We start from the raw sequence: 23,154 nt of genomic DNA, 5'->3' as shown, positions 1-23,154 counted from the left end.
CAGGGGAGTGCGTTCTCTCTGCCATCTCCTCCCTGTGTGTGCGTTGCTGCATGCAGCAGCTGCGTGTGTGTGTAAACTGCCCCTCCCCCTCGCAAGCAGGCGGGGGAGAGAGAGATCTTTCGTCTCGATTTACACATGCTATGACTCCGGGGGTACTTCCATTCGCTTCGTCTTGATCTGTTGATGTTATTTCATGTCTCGTTTGTCCATTGTGACGGTGGTAAAGCCAGGGAAAAGTCCCGGAGATATACTGAGAAATCTTTGTAACAGCATTTTCCTGCAATCACAGCTGTTCACAGCTACGAGGCTGGGACCGCTTCCATTCGCTTCGTCTTGATCTGTAGATGTTATTTCATGTCTCATTTGTTCATTTTGATTGAGAAAAAGTTGTACATTTAGTGAATTCAGAGTTTCTAAGCTGCACAAGTAGGCATGTTTGAGTACTCAGGTCCAGTGGCTCACTGCGTTAACGCTCTCCCCTGGATGCGGTTGGTCGCGTGTTCGAATCCATACTGTGGGAAAAAAAAAATCATTTTCACCCTTTTTCTATGGATCTCCAAAAAGTGAACTTTTACATTTTCTGAGTCTGGAGGAATTCAAGGGGAGTTTTCAGGGGAGTGCGTTCTCTCTGCCATCTCCTCCCTGTGTGTGCGTTGCTGCATGCAGCAGCTGCGTGTGTGTGTAAACTGCCCCTCCCCCTCGCAAGCAGGCGGGGGAGAGAGAGATCTTTCGTCTCGATTTACACATGCTATGACTCCGGGGGTACTTCCATTCGCTTCGTCTTGATCTGTTGATGTTATTTCATGTCTCGTTTGTCCATTGTGACGGTGGTAAAGCCAGGGAAAAGTCCCGGAGATATACTGAGAAATCTTTGTAACAGCATTTTCCTGCAATCACAGCTGTTCACAGCTACGCGGCTGGGACCGCTTCCATTCGCTTCGTCTAGATCTGTAGATGTTATTTCATGTCTCATTTGTTCATTTTGATTGAGAAAAAGTTGTACATTTAGTGAATTCAGAGTGTCTAAGATGCACAAGCAGGCATGTTTGAGTACTCAGGTCCAGTGGCTCACTGCGTTAACGCTCTCCCCTTGATGCGGATGGTCGCGTGTTCGAATCCATGCTGTGGCAAAACAAAAATCATTTTCACCCTTTTTCTATTGATCTCCAAAAAGTGAACTTTTACATTTTCTGAGTCTGGAGGAATTCAAGGGGAGTTTTCAGGGGAGTAAGTTCTCTCTGCCATCTCCTCCCTGTGTGTGCGTTGCTGCATGCAGCAGCTGCGTGTGTGTGTAAACTGCCCCTCCCCGTCGCAAGCAGGCGGGGGAGAGAGAGATCTTTCGTCTCGATTTACACATGCTATGACTCCGGGGGTACTTCCATTCGCTTCGTCTTGATCTGTTGATGTTATTTCATGTCTCGTTTGTCCATTTGGACGGTGGTAAAGCCAGGGAAATATCCCGGAGATATACTGATAAATCTTTATAACAGCATTTTCCTGCGATCACAGCTGTTCACAGCTACGAGGCTGGGACCGCTTCCATTCGCTTCGTCTTGATCTGTAGATGTTATTTCATGTATAATTTGTTCATTTTGATGGAGAAAAAGTTGTACATTTAGTGAATTCAGAGTGTCTAAGCTGCACAAGTAGGCATGTTTGAGTACTCAGGTCCAGTGGCTCACTGCGTTAACGCTCGCCCCTGGATGCGGTTGGTCGCGTGTTCAAATCCATGCTGTGGCATACTTTTTTTCATTTTCACCCTTTTTCTATGGATCTCCAAAAAGTGAACTTTTACATTTTCTGAGTCTGGAGGAATTCAAGGGGAGTTTTCAGGGGAGTGCGTTCTCTGCCATCTCCTCCCTGTGTGTGCGTTGCTGCATGCAGCAGCTGCGTGTGTGTGTAAACTGCCCCTCCCCCTCGCAAGCAGGCGGGGGAGAGAGAGATCTTTCGTCTCGATTTACACATGCTATGACTCCGGGGGTACTTCCATTCGCTTCGTCTTGATCTGTTGATGTTATTTCATGTCTCGTTTGTCCATTGTGATGGTGGTAAAGCCAGGGAAAGGTCCCGGGGATATACTGAGAAATCTTTGAAACAGTATTTTTCTGCGATCACAGCTGTTCACAGCTACGAGGCTGGGACCGCTTCCATTCGCTTCGTCTTGATCTGTAGATGTTATTTCATGTATAATTTGTTCATTTTGATGGAGAAAAAGTTGTACATTTAGTGAATTCAGAGTGTCTAAGATGCACAAGCAGGCATGTTTGAGTACTCAGGTCCAGTGGCTCACTGCGTTAACGCTCGCCCCTGGATGCGGTTGGTCTCGTGTTCGAATCCATGCTGTGGCATACTTTTTTTCATTTTCACCCTTTTTCTATGGATCTCCAAAAAGTGAACTTTTACATTTTCTGAGTCTGGAGGAATTCAAGGGGAGTTTTCAGGGGAGTGCGTTCTCTCTGCCATCTCCTCCCTGTGTGAGCGTTGCTGCATGCAGCAGCTGCGTGTGTGTGTAAACTGCCCCTCCCCCTCGCAAGCAGGCGGGGGAGAGAGAGATCTTTCGTCTCGATTTACACATGCTATGACTCCGGGGGTACTTCCATTCGCTTCGTCTTGATCTGTTGATGTTATTTCATGTCTCGTTTGTCCATTGTGACGGTGGTAAAGCCAGGGAAATATCCCGGAGATATACTGATAAATCTTTATAACAGCATTTTCCTGCGATCACAGCTGTTCACAGCTACGAGGCTGTGACCGCTTCCATTCGCTTCGTCTTGATCTGTAGATGTTATTTCATGTCTCATTTGTTGATTTTGATGGAGTAAAAGTTGTACATTTAGTGAATTCAGAGTGACTAAGCTGCACAAGCAGGCATGTTTGAGTACTCAGGTCCAGTGGCTCACTGCGTTAATGCTCGCCCCTGGATGCGGTTGGTCGCGTGTTCGAATCCATGCTGTGGCAAAAAAAAAAAATGTTCACCCTTTTTCTATGGATCTCCAAAAAGTGAACTTTTACATTTTCTGAGTCTGGAGGAATTCAAGGGGAGTTTTCAGGGGAGTGCGTTCTCTCTGTCATCTCCTCCCTGTGTGTGCGTTGCTGCATGCAGCAGCTGCGTGTGTGTGTAAACTGCCCCTCCCCCTTGCAAGCAGGCGGGGGAGAGAGAGATCTTTCGTCTCGATTTACACATGCTATGACTCCGGGGCTATTTCCATTCGCTTCGTCTTGATCTGTTGATGTTATTTCATGTCTCGTTTGTCCATTTGGACGGTGGTAAAGCCAGGGAAATATCCCGGAGATATACTGATAAATCTTTATAACAGCATTTTCCTGCGATCACAGCTGTTCACAGCTACGAGGCTGGGACCGCTTCCATTCGCTTCGTCTTGATCTGTAGATGTTATTTCATGTCTCATTTGTTCATTTTGATGGAGAAAAAGTTGTACATTTAGTGAATTCAGAGTGTCTAAGCTGCACAAGCAGGCATGTTTGAGTACTCAGGTCCAGTGGCTCACTGCGTTAACGCTCTGATCACGCCCGCTAGGAGCGCATTGAGAGTGAGCAGTGTATGTGTGGACGCAAAAGTTTGGGACGAATTTGGACAAAGTGGAGCAAATAAGACGGTTTTTGCACTTTATTTTTGGACAAACAGCCCCCCAAACAGCTCTGCTGTCGGGGGGGATACTTTCAAACCGTGTTTTGTGAACATCAGAGGAGAAAATACGAGGAGCAACAGCGCGAACGCAGCGAGAGTGCTGGAGGAAGCAGGTCAATTGTTTGCTGAGGAAACGGGACAAAGTGTTTAAAACAAGCGTTTTAATCGCGATCTTTTCCGGCAAAACCCCCCCCCAAACAGCTCAGCTGTCTGGGGGGACAAACATTGAAGGTGCGTTGTGGAGAAAATGGAGAAAAGAACGGAGAATAAGGACGTGAATCCTGGAATGTCTGGAATGTCTGGAATGCGGGGGGCGGCGAAGAAAGCGGGAGAAGCCGAGCTGAGTGCAGCGGAGCATGCTGGAGAAACGGGAGGAAAACCGACAATGCAGACGGATACTGAGGGCTCTACACAAGGAAAGGATGTAAGAGAGGCGGCCTGCATGATGGGAAATATAAGGAATGAAGAGGAGAAAGCGAAGCTGCTGCTGGAGAGGAAGCTGGATGAGAGGAGCCGGGAGGAAAGAGAGGCGGAAAAAGCCGGACTAATGAAAGGAAAGGCTGGAAAGAAGGGAATTATGGAGAGAGAAGAGGAGATGGGTGCATTTCAATCCGGAACAAGCACAACAACGGCTTCAAAGAGACTGGGAGGAGGACATTGCGGAGCGGAACAGAACCCGGAAGAGGGCGCGAGGAATAGCAGCGGAGGCATTAAGGAACGCGCAGGGAAGAGCGGCGAGGCTCTAAAGACAAGCGGAGGGTCAGAAAATGCACAGGAGAGTGCGCAGAGAAGAACAGAAGAGGAGGAAAGCCGGGAGAACACGGGAGAAGGACAAAAGTTCGTGAATGGAGACGACGGAAGGAAAGAGGAGGGTCCTGGACAAAGAAAGAAAACGGACGGAGAAAAAGAGAGAAAAAGTTTGAAACAGGGCAGTAGCCAAGTAAAAGAGAGGGGGGGAAGGGTGGGAGAAGGGAATGAGGACATTAGTTACCGGGCGGATCTGACACTGGCGGTGACGGTGGAGGGGGGCTTGGCAAAGATTACAATGTTGGACATGCTGTGTGAAATACAGGATGAGTGTGGGGAGGTGCTGGGATGCAGGCTGAAGGGGGAAAGGTATGAGGTGACAATGAGATATGTGGAGGGAAAGAAGAGATTGCTGGAGGGGCTGAGGGTGAAGGGGGTGGTTATAAAGGCAGAGGAGTTAACTGCGATGGAGGTGATGGTGTCCTTTATGTACATGCCGATATATATCGAGGATGACCAGATCCTGAGGAGGCTGTTTGAGTGGGGGGTTAAGGCGGTTTCGCCCATCAAAAGACGTTATGTAAAGAACACCAGGGAGGGGATGAGGATAGCAGACGGGACACGCTTCCTCAAAGTTTCTCTTAATGAGAAGGTAACATCACTGCCGTACTCGACACAATTTAGAGTGGAGGGGGGGGCAGAACACGTAAGGGTCATACATGACAGACAGGTGGCGGTGTGCAGAAACTGTCTAAGGGCGGGGCACATTTTTAGGGAGTGTCCGGAGATAAAATGTTACAGGTGTGGGGGTGTTGGGCATTTTGCGAGGGATTGTGCTGGGGAAGAGAGGGTGAGAAGGAGAGAACAGGCCAGGCCTGAAAAGGAGGGGGAGAGGGAGAGGTACAATGTGGAGGAGGAAGCGGAGCAGGAGGTGGAAGAGGTGGATAAAGAAGAGGGGGGGGGGGAGGATGAGGAGGCTGAGGAAGTGATAGAGGGAGAGAAGGTAGTGGTGGTGGCGGTGGGGCAGAAAGAAATAGGGGGGGAACAGAAGGAAGGAGGGAAGAAAAGACAACATGAGGGGGTAGCGGAGGAGGGAAATGAGGGGACACAGACAGTGGGGAAAGGGAAGGTGAAAAAGAAGAAAACAAAGACGGAGAGAAAGAAAAGTCCGAACGGCGAAGGTGTGGAGAAGAAGGAGGAGGTGACGGCGGTGGAGGAGAGAGGAGAATCGGTGATGGTGGCGGAGGAGAGAGAAGAAGCGGAGAAGGTGGGGGAGCAGAGAGTGGAAGATGAAATTACGTTGCTCTTGAAGGACGATGACGAAATCATAGAGGTGACGGTGGGAGAGCAGGAGATCGAGGAGCGGGTCGAGGTTCCGAGGACCAGGGGACGGAGTAGGAGTCCGATGACGCCTGGGAGAGAGGGATCGAGGGTCGGAGGAGGTGACTCAAAACCATCAGGAATAACCGTGAGAGGGAAAGTGAAAACACGTTCACAAGTGGAGAAGAATGTGAAAGGAGTCGGTGGAGATGAACTGGACAGCGAAAGGTGAGCTGAAGGAGAACTTTTGGAATACTCCAACGCTAATCCCCTTTAAATAACAATGGTGAAGATTGTTTCTTTCAACGGCTGTGGCCTGGAAAAGAAGGACAAGTGGGAACAGAAATTTTTTTTCAAACTTTACATGCAATGGTGACGATATGTACATTTAATGGCCGGGGGCTAAAAACAAAGGACAGAAGGGACAGGGCTTTACTGCTATGTACAGCTGATGTCATATGCCTACAGGAGACACACTGGGACAATGAAAGTGTGGGTGATGTGATAATGGGATGGATGGGGAGGGTATTTTTCAATAATGGTGGTTTGAATGCAAGAGGGGTGGCAATATTGTTTAGAATGGGAAAAGTGGAAAGTGTGAAAAAGGTGGAGGATGATGGAAAAGGAAGGATGATTATTGCAGAGTTTGGTTATATGGGGGAAATGTATAGACTGATGAATATTCATGCGCCTAATGTGGAGAAAGAAAGAAAGAGTTTTTTTGAGGGTCTGGATGGGAAGTGTGGGGGAAATTGTGTGGTGGTGGGTGATTTCAATGTGAGGTGTGGAAGGATTGATGTGGCGGGTGGGATGAGTTATAGAAATGACTCCTCACGAGGTGCATTGGAGAAACTGATGAGGGAGAACGGCTTAAGAGATGTGTGGAGAGAAAGGAATTTGGATGAGAGGGTATATACTAGAAAACAGGTGGTGGGGGGTGTGTTGAAGCAGAGTAGGATAGACTTGGTGCTGTGCAAGGGAAGGATAGGTGGGAAGGTGGGGACTTTTAAACATACAACGACTAGCTTGAGTGATCATGTTATCCTTGGCTTTAAGCTGGATGATGGATGTAAGGGAAGAGGGGGAGGGGTGTGGTGCCTAAACGCTGCTCTGCTTAAGGATGAGAAATACAAAAAGATGATGAATGAATGGTTAAGGAAGCAAGAGAAAATGGATGGTGAGGATGAAGGAGAATGGTGGGAGGGCCTAAAAAGAGAAATAAAAAAAATGAGCATAAAGTTCAGTTGTGGAAGAAATAAAAGAGGGAGAGAGAGGGAGGAGAGGTTAAAAGAGGAACTAAATAAAGAAGCAGAGAAGATAGAGGGAGAGGTAGGGAGAGATTTAGGGGTCTACAATAGTCTTAGGGATGAGTTAGGGATAGTGGAAAGAGAGAGGTGTATGGGGGCAATCGTCAGGAGTAGGGCAAGATATTTAGTTGAAGGGGAAAAATGTACAGGTTTTTTCTTAGGGATGGAGAATAGGAAGCAGGGGAACAATCAGATTAGGCAGATAGAGGGTAAGGGGGGTGAGATTATTAAAGACTTAGTAGGGATAGTTAAGAGGGTGGAAGAGTTTTATAGAGAGCTCTTCCAGGAGGAAGTTAATGAAAAAGAGAGCCTGGAAAAGACTCTGGGGAGCATGAGGGCGGTGTTGACAGAAGAAGGAAGAGAGTTGTGCGAAGGGGAGATGGGAAAAGAGGAAATAGAGGCAGCAATAGATGGCATGGGCAAAAATAAAAGCCCGGGACTAGATGGCCTAACTGCAGAGTTCTACATGGAATTTAAGGCTGTGCTAGTCCCAATGTTGAAGGAGTTGTTTAAGAGCTTCGAAGAGAAGGATGAACTGCCGGACGGATTGTCAACAGGGGTGATTAGCATATTGTACAAAAAGGGTAGTAGGGATAAATTAGGGAACTATAGGCCGTTAAGTATGTTGAATGGGGATTATAAGATTATGGCACGGGTGTTATCCAATAGAATGAAGAGGGTTATTGGTGCGGTGGTGGGGAGCACCCAGGCATATAGTATTCCTGGAAGGGATATATGTGACACAGTTTGTAGTATTAGGGACACGGTAAATCATATGAAGGGTGGAGAAGGAGGGGTGTTGGTAAGCTTAGATCTGAACAAGGCGTTCGATAGGGTTAATCACGTTTATTTATTCAGGGTTTTGGTAAAAGCAGGGTTTGGGAGGGGGTTTGTTGGGTGGATAAGGAGAATATATAGGAAAGCCATGAGTTGCGTTAAGGTTAATGGGATCATCACAAATGTATTTAAGTTAGGGAGATCCGTCCGGCAGGGATGCCCTCTATCGGCGATGCTCTATGCATTATCAGCGGAGCCCCTTGCGGCTTTGCTACAACAGAATGAGAGGGTAAAGGGGGTGATGGTGCCGGGGGGAGGGATAAGTGTAGTATTCCAATATGCGGATGATAATACAATCACCGTAAGAGACATGGAAAGTGTAAGAGGGGTCTTAGAGAGTGTGGAGATATATGGAAGAGCTTCAGGGGCTAAAATTAATATGGAAAAGTCAGAGTACATGGTGCTGGGAAATGGTGATGTAGGGAGAGAGGAGTTAGGTTTAAAAGAGAATAAGGAATATATTAGGGTACTGGGTATTAATGTGGGTTTGAAGGACAGAGAGGGGAGGGATGTGCAATATGAGGGAGTGGTGGGTAGTTTAAAAAAGACCCTAAGCTTCTGGAAACTGAGGAGATTAAAACTGAGGGGGAAAGTTATAGTAGTAAATGGTCTCATCATGAGCAAGCTAGTTTATGTAATGAGTGTAATGGAGGTGCCAGACAGAGTAATAAAAGAGGTAAATAAAATAGTGAGTGAGTTCATGTGGGAGGGGAAGGGAGTGAGGATAGCTAGGGAGGTTCTAGAGAATGACTATAAAGATGGGGGGCTAAAACTAATAAATGTGGAAAGGAAGATGAAAGCAATGAGGGTCAAAACGATGATAAAATATCTAAATAAGGGAAATAAGCATGTGTGGAAAGAATTTTTGAGAGACAGTATAAATAAAGGAGGGGGGTGTGGGGACAGTGGGATATTTATGCGCTTTAAGAAAGGGTGGATGAATGGAATGAATGATTTTCAAAGGGAGGTGATGAATGCGTGGGGAGAGTTCTTGGGGAATGTGAAGTATGAATGTGAGAATGCGCAGCAGGTATGGAAACAACCCATATTCCAAAACTATAGGATAATGAAAGAGGGCGAAGTATTATTTAATTTACCAATGTGGAGGGCTGGATTTAGGGTAATAAGAGACCTAGTCTATGAGTATGTTCCGGGGTTCATGAGGGCTCAAGTTATTGTTGATGGGACAAGGGAAAATAATCTGTTAATGGGGGGAAGGACAGCAGAAGGCATGATGGAGAGCATCAAAGAGGGGATGCCGGTGGAATGGAGGAGGATGGTGGAGAGCAAGAAGGTGGGAGGGGGCGAAAGTGAGGTAGCGCTATATGTGGGTGAAGGGGTGAAGCTGGGAGACCTTAGCACGAAAAGTATATACAAAACCCTTGGGAAGGGGGATGCAAGGAGACCAGCATCAGAAAAGGTATGGGAAAAGGTGATGGGGGGAATGGATGTGAAAAAGATGTGGGTGAATCTGAGAGTGAAAGGGAATAGTGTGGAGGGTGAGCACTTTGATTTCTGTTTAAGGCACAACAGGGTGTTCAACAATTTAATAATAAGTATGTTTGACAAAGAGGTTAAGAGAGAATGTGATGTGTGTAAGTTGGGAGTGGAGAATTGTATGCATGAGTTTTTTGAGTGTGGGGAATTAAGGGGGTTCTTTGGGAAAATAAAAGAATTGATATGCAGGTGCTGGGATGAAGGGGTGTTAAAATGTCTAGAGTGGAAAGAATTGTGGTTGTTTGGGTTGAGTGGGAGAAGGGATGGGTGCAATGTTGATATGTTAAATCTATGTTTAAGCCAGGCAAGATATGCGGTGAAAATAAGAAGGAATGTAGCACACTATGAGGGGAGAGTGGATGGAGTGTGGGGAATTATGAAGAGGAATATAATGAGGGTTGTTGGAATGTTATATGTGTACAAAGATAATGAGATGTTCATGAAAGAACACGTTGATGGTTGTACACTGATAGAAGTGAATGATGGAAAGCTTAAGTATAATTTTGAAAAATAAGGAATGATGACCTGTGAAAGGGGAATAAATGTAAAAGAATGGTGGATTAGGGATGTCGGGGAAGTGAAAGACAAGATAGGACTGTGATGTATACTTTGTATTAAATGCATTGGGGTCCTCTTCTTTTTGGGGGATTTGTTATGCAATGTGAGTGTTTGTTTAATCTGTTTGAAAACATTTTGATAATAAATAATAAAAAAAAAAAAAAAAAAAAAAAAAAAAAACGCTCGCCCCTGGATGCGGTTGGTCGCGTGTTCAAATCCATGCTGTGGCATACTTTTTTTCATTTTCACCCTTTTTCTATGGATCTCCAAAAAGTGAACTTTTACATTTTCTGAGTCTGGAGGAATTCAAGGGGAGTTTTCAGGGGGGTGCGTTCTCTCTGCCATCTCCTCCCTGTGTGTGGGTTGCTGCATGCAGCAGCTTCGTGTGTGTGTAAACTGCCCCTCCCCCTCGCAAGCAGGCGGGGGAGAGAGAGATCTGTCGTCTCGATTTACACATGCTATGACTCCGGGGGTACTTCCATTCGCTTCGTCTTGATCTGTTGATGTTATTTCATGTCTCGTTTGTCCATTTGGACGGTGGTAAAGCCAGGGAAATATCCCGGAGATATACTGATAAATCTTTATAACAGCATTTTCCTGCGATCACAGCTGTTCACAGCTACGAGGCTGGGACCGCTTCCATTCGCTTCGTCTTGATCTGTAGATGTTATTTCATGTCTCATTTGTTCATTTTGATGGAGAAAAAGTTGTACATTTAGTGAATTCAGAGTGTCTAAGCTGCACAAGCAGGCATGTTTGAGTACTCAGGTCCAGTGGCTCACTGCGTTAACGCTCGCCCCTGGATGCGGTTGGTCGTGTGTTCGAATCCATGCTGTGGCAAAAAAAAAAACATTTTCACCCTTTTTCTATGGATCTCCAAAAAGTGAACTTTTACATTTTCTGAGTCTGGAGGAATTCAAGGGGAGTTTTCAGGGGAGTGCGTTCTCTCTGCCATCTCCTCCCTGTGTGTGCGTTGCTGCATGCAGCAGCTGCGTGTGTGTGTAAACTGCCCCTCCCCCTCGCAAGCAGGCGGGGGAGAGAGAGATCTTTCGTCTCGATTTACACATGCTATGACTCCGGGGGTACTTCCAATCGCTTCGTCTTGATCTGTTGATGTTATTTCATGTCTCGTTTGTCCATTGTGACGGTGGTAAAGCCAGGGAAATGTCCCGGAGATATACTGAGAAATCTTTGAAACAGCATTTTCCTGCGATCACAGCTGTTCACAGCTACGAGGCTGGGACCGCTTCCATTCGCTTCGTCTTGATCTGTAGATGTTATTTCATGTCTCATTTGTTCATTTTGATGGAGAACAAGTTGTACATTTAGTGAATTCAGAGTGTCTAAGCTGCACAAGCAGGCATGTTTGAGTACTCAGGTCCAGTGGCTCACTGCGTTAACGCTCGCCCCTGGATGCGGTTGGTCGCGTGTTCGAATCCATACTGTGGCAAAACAAAATTCATGTTCACCCTTTTTCTATGGATCTCCAAAAAGTGAACTTTTACATTTTCTGAGTCTGGAGGAATTCAAGGGGAGTTTTCAGGGGAGTGCGTTCTCTCTGCCATCTCCTCCCTGTGTGTGCGTTGCTGCATGCAGCAGCTGCGTGTGTGTGTAAACTGCCCCTCCCCCTCGCAAGCAGGCGGGGGAGAGAGAGATCTTTCGTCTCGATTTACACATGCTATGACTCCGGGGGTACTTCCATTCGCTTCGTCTTGATCTGTTGATGTTATTTCATGTCTCGTTTGTCCATTGTGACGGTGGTAAAGCCAGGGAAATGTCCCGGAGATATACTGAGAAATCTTTGTAACAGCATTTTCCTGCGATCACAGCTGTTCACAGCTACGAGGCTGGTACTGCTTCTATTCGCTTTGTCTTGATCTGTAGATGTTATTTCATGTCTCATTTGTTCATTTTGATGGAGAAAAAGTTGTACATTTAGTGAATTCAGAGTGTCTAAGCTGCACAAGCAGGCATGTTTGAGTACTCAGGTCCAGTGGCTCACTGCGTTAACGCTCGCCCCTGGATGCGGTTGGTCGCGTGTTCGAATCCATGCTGTGGCATACTTTTTTTCATTTTCACCCTTTTTCTATGGATCTCCAAAAAGTGAACTTTTACATTTTCTGAGTCTGGAGGAATTCAAGGGGAGTTTTCAGGGGAGTGCGTTCTCTCTGCCATCTCCTCCCTGTGTGTGCGTTGCTGCATGCAGCAGCTGCGTGTGTGTGTAAACTGCCCCTCCCCCTCGCAAGCAGGCGGGGGAGAGAGAGATCTTTCGTCTCGATTTACACATGCTATGACTCCGGGGGTACTTCCATTCGCTTCGTCTTGATCTGTAGATGTTATTTCATGTCTCATTTGTTCATTTTGATGGAGAAAAAGTTGTACATTTAGTGAATTCAGAGTGTCTAAGCTGCACAAGCAGGCATGTTTGAGTACTCAGGTCCAGTGGCTCACTGCGTTAACGCTCGCCCCTGGATGCGGTTGGTCGTGTGTTTGAATCCATGCTGTGGCAAAACAAAATTCATGTTCTCCCTTTTTCTATGGATCTCCAAAAAGTGAACTTTTACATTTTCTGAGTCTGGAGGAATTCAAGGGGAGTTTTCAGGGGAGTGCGTTCTCTCTGCCATCTCCTCCCTGTGTGTGCGTTGCTGCATGCAGCAGCTGCGTGTGTGTGTAAACTGCCCCTCCCCCTCGCAAGCAGGCGGGGGAGTGAGAGATCTTTCGTCTCAATTTACACATGCTATGACTCCGGGGGTACTTCCATTCGCTTCGTCTTGATCTGTTTATGTTATTTCATGTCTCGTTTGTCCATTGTGACGGTGGTAAAGCCAGGGAAATGTCCCGGAGATATACTGAGAAATCTTTGAAACAGCATTTTCCTGCGATCACAGCTGTTCACAGCTACGAGGCTGGGACCGCTTCCATTCGCTTCGTCTTGATCTGTAGATGTTATTTCATGTCTCATTTGTTCAATTTGATGGAAAAAAAGTTGTACATTTAGTGAATTCAGAGTTTCTAAGCTGCACAAGTAGGCATGTTTGAGTACTCAGGTCCAGTGGCTCACTGCGTTAAAGCTCTCTCCATGATGCGGATGGTCGCGTGTTCGAATCCATGCTGTGGCAAAAAAAAAATCATTTTCACCCTTTTTCTATTTTTCTCCAAAAAGTGAACTTTTACATTTTCTGAGTCTGGAGGAATTCAAGGGGAGTTTTCAGGGGAGTGCGTTCTCTCTGCCATCTCCTCCCTGTGTGTGCGTTGCTGCATGCAGCAGCTGCGTGTGTGTGTAAACTGCCCCTCCCCCTCGCAAGCAGGCGGGGGAGAGAGAGATCTGTCGTCTCGATTTACACATGCTATGACTCCGGGGGTACTTCCATTCGCTTCGTCTTGATCTGTTGATGTTATTTCATGTCTCGTTTGTCCATTGTGACGGTGGTAAAGCCAGGGAAAAGTCCCGGAGATATACTGAGAAATCTTTGTAACAGCATTTTCCTGCGATCACAGCTGTTCACAGCTACGAGGCTGGGACCGCTTCCATTCGCTTCGTCTTGATCTGTAGATGTTATTTCATGTCTCATTTGTTCATTTTGATGGAGAAAAAGTTGTACATTTAGTGAATTCAGAGTGTCTAAGCTGCACAAGCGGGCATGTTTGAGTACTCAGGTCCAGTGGCTCACTGCGTTAACGCTCGCCCCTGGATGCGGTTGGTCGCGTGTTCGAATCCATGCTGTGGCAAAACAAAATTCATGTTCACCCTTTTTCTATGGATCTCCAAAAAGTGAACTTTTACATTTTCTGAGTCTGGAGGAATTCAAGGGGAGTTTTCAGGGGAGTGCGTTCTCTCTGCCATCTCCTCCCTGTGTGTGCGTTGCTGCATGTAGCAGCTGCGTGTGTGTGTAAACTGCCCCTCCCCCTCGCAAGCAGGCGGGGGAGAGAGAGATCTGTCGTCTCGATTTACACATGCTATGACTCCGGGGGTACTTCCATTCGCTTCGTCTTGATCTGTTGATGTTATTTCATGTCTCGTTTGTCCATTGTGACGGTGGTAAAGCCAGGGAAAAGTCCCGGAGATATACTGAGAAATCTTTGTAACAGCATTTTCCTGCGATCACAGATGTTCACAGCTACGAGGCTGGGACCGCTTCCATTCGCTTCGTCTTGATCTGTAGATGTTATTTCATGTCTCATTTGTTCATTTTGATGGAGAAAAAGTTGTACATTTAGTGAATTCAGAGTGTCTAAGCTGCACAAGCAGGCATGTTTGAGTACTCAGGTCCAGTGGCTCACTGGATTAACGCTCGCCCCTGGATGCGGTTGGTCGCGTGTTCGAATCCATGCTGTGGCATACTTTTTTTCATTTTCACCCTTTTTCTATGGATCTCCAAAAAGTGAACTTTTACATTTTCTGAGTCTGGAGGAATTCAAGGGGAGTTTTCAGGGGAGTGCGTTCTCTCTGCCATCTCCTCCCTGTGTGTGCGTTGCTGCATGCAGCAGCTGCGTGTGTGTGTAAACTGCCCCTCCCCCTCGCAAGCAGGCGGGGGAGTGAGAGATCTTTCGTCTCAATTTACACATGCTATGACTCCGGGGGTACTTCCATTCGCTTCGTCTTGATCTGTTTATGTTATTTCATGTCTCGTTTGTCCATTGTGACGGTGGTAAAGCCAGGGAAATGTCCCGGAGATATACTGAGAAATCTTTGAAACAGCATTTTCCTGCGATCACAGCTGTTCACAGCTACGAGGCTGGGACCGCTTCCATTCGCTTCGTCTTGATCTGTAGATGTTATTTCATGTCTCATTTGTTCAATTTGATGGAAAAAAAGTTGTACATTTAGTGAATTCAGAGTTTCTAAGCTGCACAAGTAGGCATGTTTGAGTACTCAGGTCCAGTGGCTCACTGCGTTAAAGCTCTCTCCATGATGCGGATGGTCGCGTGTTCGAATCCATGCTGTGGCAAAAAAAAAATCATTTTCACCCTTTTTCTATTTTTCTCCAAAAAGTGAACTTTTACATTTTCTGAGTCTGGAGGAATTCAAGGGGAGTTTTCAGGGGAGTGCGTTCTCTCTGCCATCTCCTCCCTGTGTGTGCGTTGCTGCATGCAGCAGCTGCGTGTGTGTGTAAACTGCCCCTCCCCCTCGCAAGCAGGCGGGGGAGAGAGAGATCTTTCGTCTCGATTTACACATGCTATGACTCCGGGGGTACTTCCATTCACTTCGTCTTGATCTGTTGATGTTATTTCATGTCTCGTTTGTCCATTTGGACGGTGGTAAAGCCAGGGAAATATCCCGGAGATATACTGAAAAATCTTTATAACAGCATTTTCCTGCGATCACAGCTGTTCACAGCTACGAGGCTGGGACCGCTTCCATTCGCTTCGTCTTGATCTGTAGATGTTATTTCATGTCTCATTTGTTCATTTTGATGGAGAAAAAGTTGTACATTTAGTGAATTCAGAGTGTCTAAGCTGCAAAAGCAGGCATGTTTGAGTACTCAGGTCCAGTGGCTCACTGCGTTAACGCTCGCCCCTGGATGCGGTTGGTCGCGTGTTTGAATCCATGCTGTGGCAAAAAAAAATCCTTTTCACCCTTTTTCTATGGATCTCCAAACAGTGAACTTTTACATTTTCTGAGTCTGGATGAATTCAAGGGGAGTTTTCAGGGGAGTGCGTTCTCTCTGCCATCTCCTCCCTGTGTGTGCGTTGCTGCATGCAGCAGCTGCGTGTGTGTGTAAACTGCCCCTCCCCCTCGCATGCAGGCGGGGGAGAGAGAGATCTTTCGTCTCGATTTACACATGCTATGACTCCGGGGGTACTTCCATTCGCTTCGTCTTGATCTGTTGATGTTATTTCATGTCTCGTTTGTCCATTGTGACGGTGGTAAAGCCAGGGAAATGTCCCGGAGATATACTGAGAAATCTTTGAAAAAGCATTTTCCTGCGATCACAGCTGTTCACAGCTACGAGGCTGGGACCGCTTCCATTCGCTTCGTCTTGATCTGTAGATGTTATTTCATGTCTCATTTGTTCATTTTGATGGAGAAAAAGTTGTACATTTAGTGAATTCAGAGTGTCTAAGCTGCACAAGCAGGCATGTTTGAGTACTCAGGTCCAGTGGCTCACTGCGTTAACGCTCGCCCCTGGATGCGGTTGGTCGCGTGTTCGAATCCATGCTGTGGCAAAACAAAATTCATGTTCACCCTTTTTCTATGGATCTCCAAAAAGTGAACTTTTACTTTTTCTGAGTCTGGAGGAATTCAAGGGGAGTTTTCAGGGGAGTGCGTTCTCTCTGCCATCTCCTCCCTGTGTGTGCGTTGCTGCATGTAGCAGCTGCGTGTGTGTGTAAACTGCCCCTCCCCCTCGCAAGCAGGCGGGGGAGAGAGAGATCTGTCGTCTCGATTTACACATGCTATGACTCCGGGGGTACTTCCATTCGCTTCGTCTTGATCTGTTGATGTTACTTCATGTCTCGTTTGTCCATTGTGACGGTGGTAAAGCCAGGGAAAAGTCCCGGAGATATACTGAGAAATCTTTGTAACAGCATTTTCCTGCAATCACAGCTGTTCACAGCTACGAGGCTGGGACCGCTTCCATTCGCTTCGTCTTGATGTGTAGATGTTATTTCATGTCTCATTTGTTCATTTTGATTGAGAAAAAGTTGTACATTTAGTGAATTCAGAGTGTCTAACATGCACAAGCAGGCATGTTTGAGTACTCAGGTCCAGTGGCTCACTGCGTTAACGCTCACCCCTGGATGCGGTTGGTCGCGTGTTCGAATCCATGCTGTGGCAAAACAAAATTCATGTTCACCCTTTTTCTATGGATCTCCAAAAAGTGAACTTTTACATTTTCTGAGTCTGGAGGAATTCAAGGGGAGTTTTCAGGGGAGTGCGTTCTCTCTGCCATCTCCTCCCTGTGTGTGCGTTGCTGCATGCAGCAGCTGCGTGTGTGTGTAAACTGCCCCTCCCCCTCGCAAGCAGGCGGGGGAGAGAGAGATCTGTCGTCTCGATTTACACATGCTATGACTCCGGGGGTACTTCCATTCGCTTCGTCTTGATCTGTTGATGTTATTTCATGTCTCGTTTGTCCATTGTGACGGTGGTAAAGCCAGGGAAAAGTCCCGGAGATATACTGAGAAATCTTTGTAACAGCATTTTCCTGCGATCACAGCTGTTCACAGCTACGAGGCTGGGACCGCTTCCATTCGCTTCGTCTTGATCTGTAGATGTTATTTCATGTCTCATTTGTTCATTTTGATGGAGAAAAAGTTGTACATTTAGTGAATTCAGAGTGTCTAAGCTGCACAAGCAGGCATGTTTGAGTACTCAGGTCCAGTGGCTCACTGCGTTAACGCTCGCCCCTGGATGCGGTTGGTCGCGTGTTCGAATCCATGCTGTGGCATACTTTTTTTCATTTTCACCCTTTTTCTATGGATCTCCAAAAAGTGAACTTTTACATTTTCTGAGTCTGGAGGAATTCAAGGGGAGTTTTCAGGGGAGTGCGTTCTCTCTGCCATCTCCTCCCTGTGTGTGCGTTGCTGCATGCAGCAGCTGCGTGTGTGTGTAAACTGCCCCTCCCCCTCGCAAGCAGGCGGGGGAGTGAGAGATCTTTCGTCTCGATTTACACATGCTATGACTCCGGGGGTACTTCCATTCGCTTCGTCTTGATCTGTTTATGTTATTTCATGTCTCGTTTGTCCATTGTGACGGTGGTAAAGCCAGGGAAATGTCCCGGAGATATACTGAGAAATCTTTGTAACAGCATTTTCCTGCGATCACAGCTGTTCACAGCTACGAGGCTGGGACCGCTTCCATTCGCTTCGTCTTGATCTGTAGATGTTATTTCAAGTCTCATTTGTTCAATTTGATGGAAAAAAAGTTGTACATTTAGTGAATTCAGAGTGTCTAAGCTGCACAAGTATGCATGTTTGAGTACTCAGGTCCAGTGGCTCACTGCGTTAAAGCTCTCCCCATGATGCGGATGGTCGCGTGTTCGAATCCATGCTGTGGCAAAAAAAAAATCATTTTCACCCTTTTTCTATTGATCTCCAAAAAGTGAACTTTTACATTTTCTGAGTCTGGAGGAATTCAAGGGGAGTTTTCAGGGGAGTGCGTTCTCTCTGCCATCTCCTCCCTGTGTGTGCGTTGCTGCATGCAGCAGCTGCGTGTGTGTGTAAACTGCCCCTCCCCCTCGCAAGCAGGCGGGGGAGAGAGAGATCTTTCGTCTCGATTTACACATGCTATGACTCCGGGGGTACTTCCATTCACTTCGTCTTGATCTGTTGATGTTATTTCATGTCTCGTTTGTCCATTTGGACGGTGGTAAAGCCAGGGAAATATCCCGGAGATATACTGAAAAATCTTTATAACAGCATTTTCCTGCGATCACAGCTGTTCACAGCTACGAGGCTGGGACCGCTTCCATTCGCTTCGTCTTGATCTGTAGATGTTATTTCATGTCTCATTTGTTCATTTTGATTGAGAAAAAGTTGTACATTTAGTGAATTCAGAGTGTCTAAGATGAACAAGCAGGCATGTTTGAGTACTCAGGTCCAGTGGCTCACTGCGTTAATGCTCGCCCCTGGATGCGGTTGGTCGCGTGTTCGAATCCATGCTGTGGCATACTTTTTTTCATTTTCACCCTTTTTCTATGGATCTCCAAAAAGTGAACTTTTACATTTTCTGAGTCTGGAGGAATTCAAGGGGAGTTTTCAGGGGAGTGCGTTCTCTCTGCCATCTCCTCCCTGTGTGTGCGTTGCTGCATGCAGCAGCTGCGTGTGTGTGTAAACTGCCCCTCCCCCTCGCAAGCAGGCGGGGGAGAGAGAGATCTTTCGTCTCGATTTACACATGCTATGACTCCGGGGGTACTTCCATTCGCTTCGTCTTGATCTGTTGATGTTATTTCATGTCTCGTTTGTCCATTGTGACGGTGGTAAAGCCAGGGAAAAGTCCCGGAGATATACTGAGAAATCTTTGTAACAGCATTTTCCTGCAATCACAGCTGTTCACAGCTACGAGGCTGGGACCGCTTCCATTCGCTTCGTCTTGATCTGTAGATGTTATTTCATGTCTCATTTGTTCATTTTGATTGAGAAAAAGTTGTACATTTAGTGAATTCAGAGTGTCTAAGATGCACAAGCAGGCATGTTTGAGTACTCAGGTCCAGTGGCTCACTGCGTTAACGCTCGCCCCTGGATGCGGTTGGTCGCGTGTTCGAATCCATGCTGTGGCATACTTTTTTTCATTTTCACCCTTTTTCTATGGATCTCCAAAAAGTGAACTTTTACATTTTCTGAGTCTGGAGGAATTCAAGGGGAGTTTTCAGGGGAGTGCGTTCTCTCTGCCATCTCCTCCCTGTGTGTGCGTTGCTGCATGCAGCAGCTGCGTGTGTGTGTAAACTGCCCCTCCCCCTCGCAAGCAGGCGGGGGAGAGAGAGAGAGATCTGTCGTCTTGATTTACACATGCTATGACTCCGGGGGTACTTCCATTCGCTTCGTCTTGATCTGTTGATGTTATTTCATGTCTCGTTTGTCCATTGTGACGGTGGTAAAGCCAGGGAAAAGTCCCGGAGATATACTGAGAAATCTTTGAAACAGCATTTTCCTGCGATCACAGCTGTTCACAGCTACTAGGCTGGGACCGCTTCCATTCGCTTCGTCTTGATCTGTAGATGTTATTTCATGTATAATTTGTTCATTTTGATGGAGAAAAAGTTGTACATTTAGTGAATTCAGAGTGTCTAAGCTGCACAAGTAGGCATGTTTGAGTACTCAGGTCCAGTGGCTCAATGCGTTAACGCTCGCCCCTGGATGCGGTTGGTCGCGTGTTCAAATCCATGCTGTGGCATACTTTTTTTCATTTTCACCCTTTTTCTATGGATCTCCAAAAAGTGAACTTTTACATTTTCTGAGTCATGAGGAATTCAAGGGGAGTTTTCAGGGGAGTGCGTTCTCTCTGCCATCTCCTCACTGTGTGTGCGTTGCTGCATGCAGCAGCCGCGTGTGTGTGTAAACTGCCCCTCCCCCTCGCAAGCAGGCGGGGGAGTGAGAGATCTTTCGTCTCGATTTACACATGCTATGACTCCGGGGGTACTTCCATTCGCTTCGTCTTGATCTGTTTATGTTATTCCATGTCTCGTTTGTCCATTGTGACGGTGGTAAAGCCAGGGAAATGTCCCGGAGATATACTGAGAAATCTTTGTAACAGCATTTTCCTGCGATCACAGCTGTTCACAGCTACGAGGCTGGGACCGCTTCCATTCGCTTCGTCTTGATCTGTAGATGTTATTTCAAGTCTCATTTGTTCAATTTGATGGAAAAAAAGTTGTACATTTAGTGAATTCAGAGTGTCTAAGCTGCACAAGTATGCATGTTTGAGTACTCAGGTCCAGTGGCTCACTGCGTTAAAGCTCTCCCCATGATGCGGATGGTCGCGTGTTCGAATCCATGCTGTGGCAAAAAAAAAATCATTTTCACCCTTTTTCTATTGATCTCCAAAAAGTGAACTTTTACATTTTCTGAGTCTGGAGGAATTCAAGGGGAGTTTTCAGGGGAGTGCGTTCTCTCTGCCATCTCCTCCCTGTGTGTGCGTTGCTGCATGCAGCAGCTGCGTGTGTGTGTAAACTGCCCCTCCCCCTCGCAAGCAGGCGGGGGAGAGAGAGATCTTTCGTCTCGATTTACACATGCTATGACTCCGGGGGTACTTCCATTCACTTCGTCTTGATCTGTTGATGTTATTTCATGTCTCGTTTGTCCATTTGGACGGTGGTAAAGCCAGGGAAATATCCCGGAGATATACTGAAAAATCTTTATAACAGCATTTTCCTGCGATCACAGCTGTTCACAGCTACGAGGCTGGGACCGCTTCCATTCGCTTCGTCTTGATCTGTAGATGTTATTTCATGTCTCGTTTGTCCATTGTGACGGTGGTAAAGCCAGGGAAATGTCCCGGAGATATACTGAGAAATCTTTGTAATGCATTTTCCTGCGATCACAGCTGTTCACAGCTACGAGGCTGGGACCGCTTCCATTCGCTTCGTCTTGATCTGTAGATGTTATTTCATGTCTCATTTGTTCATTTTGATTGAGAAAAAGTTGTACATTTAGTGAATTCAGAGTGTCTAAGATGAACAAGCAGGCATGTTTGAGTACTCAGGTCCAGTGGCTCACTGCGTTAACGCTCGCCCCTGGATGCGGTTGGTCGCGTGTTCGAATCCATGCTGTGGCATACTTTTTTTCATTTTCACCCTTTTTCTATGGATCTCCAAAAAGTGAACTTTTACATTTTCTGAGTCTGGAGGAATTCAAGGGGAGTTTTCAGGGGAGTGCGTTCTCTCTGCCATCTCCTCCCTGTGTGTGCGTTGCTGCATGCAGCAGCTGCGTGTGTGTGTAAACTGCCCCTCCCCCTCGCAAGCAGGCGGGGGAGAGAGAGATCTGTCGTCTCGATTTACACATGCTATGACTCCGGGGGTACTTCCATTCGCTTCGTCTTGATCTGTTGATGTTATTTCATGTCTCGTTTGTCCATTGTGACGGTGGTAAAGCCAGGGAAATGTCCCGGAGATATACTGAGAAATCTTTGGAACAGCATTTTCCTGCGATCACAGCTGTTCACAGCTACGAGGCTGGGACCACTTCTATTCGCTTCGTCTTGATCTGTAGATGTTATTTCATGTCTCATTTCTTCATTTTGATGGAGAAAATGTTGTACATTTAGTGAATTCAGAGTGTCTAAGCTGCACAAGTAGGCATGTTTGAGTACTCAGGTCCAGTGGCTCACTGCGTTAACGCTCTCCCCTGGATGCGGTTGGTCTCGTGTTCGAATCCATGCTGTGGCAAAAAAAAAAAATCATTTTCACCCTTTTTCTATGGATCTCCAAAAAGTGAACTTTTACATTTTCTGAGTCTGGAGGAATTCAAGGGGAGTTTTCAGGGGAGTGCGTTCTCTCTGCCATCTCCTCCCTGTGTGTGCGTTGCTGCATGCAGCAGCTGCGTGTGTGTGTAAACTGCCCCTCCCCCTCGCAAGCAGGCGGGGGAGAGAGAGATCTTTCGTCTCGATTTACACATGCTATGACTCCGGGGGTACTTCCATTCGCTTCGTCTTGATCTGTTGATGTTATGTCATGTCTCGTTTGTCCATTTGGACGGTGGTAAAGCCAGGGAAATATCCCGGAGATATACTGATAAATCTTTATAACAGCATTTTCCTGCGATCACAGCTGTTCACAGCTACGAGGCTGGGACCGCTTCCATTCGCTTCGTCTTGATCTGTAGATGTTATTTCATGTCTCATTTGTTCATTTTGATGGAGAAAAAGTTGTACATTTAGTGAATTCAGAGTGTCTAAGCTGCACAAGCAGGCATGTTTGAGTACTCAGGTCCAGTGGCTCACTGCGTTAACGCTCGCCCCTGGATGCGGTTGGTCTCGTGTTCGAATCCATGCTGTGGCATACTTTTTTTCATTTTCACCCTTTTTCTATGGATCTCCAAAAAGTGAACTTTTACATTTTCTGAGTCTGGAGGAATTCAAGGGGAGTTTTCAGGGGAGTGCGTTCTCTCTGCCATCTCCTCCCTGTGTGTGCGTTGCTGCATGCAGCAGCTGCGTGTGTGTGTGTAAACTGCCCCTCCCCCTCGCAAGCAGGCGGGGGAGAGAGAGATCTTTCGTCTCGATTTACACATGCTATGACTCCGGGAGTACTTCCATTCGCTTCGTCTTGATCTGTTGATGTTATTTAATGTCTCGTTTGTCCATTGTGACGGTGGTAAAGTCAGGGAAATGTCCCGGAGATATAGGCTACTGAGAAATCTTTGAAACAGAATTTTCCTGGGATCACAGCTGTTCACAGCTACGATGCTGGGACCACTTTCATTCGCTTCGTCTTGATCTGTAGATGTTATTTCATGTCTCATTTGTTCATTTTGATGGAGAAAAAGTTGTACATTTAGTGAATTCAGAGTGTCTAAGCTACACAAGTAGGCATGTTTGAGTACTCAGGTCCAGTGGCTCACTGCGTTAACGCTCTCCCCTGGATGCGGTTGGTCGCGTGTTCGAATCCATGCTGTGGCAAAACAAAATTCATTTTCACCCTTTTTCTATGGATCTCCAAAAAGTGAACTTTTACATTTTCTGAGTCTGGAGGAATTCAAGGGGAGTTTTCAGGGGAGTGCGTTCTCTCTGCCATCTCCTCCCTGTGTGTGCGTTGCTGCATGCAGCAGCTGCGTGTGTGTGTGTAAACTGCCCCTCCCCCTCGCAAG

This window comes from Notothenia rossii (genome assembly GCF_949606895.1).
Source record: "Notothenia rossii genome assembly, contig: scaffold_31, whole genome shotgun sequence".
Taxonomy (NCBI): Eukaryota; Metazoa; Chordata; class Actinopteri; order Perciformes; family Nototheniidae; genus Notothenia; species Notothenia rossii.
This window is presented reverse-complemented; position numbering follows the sequence as displayed.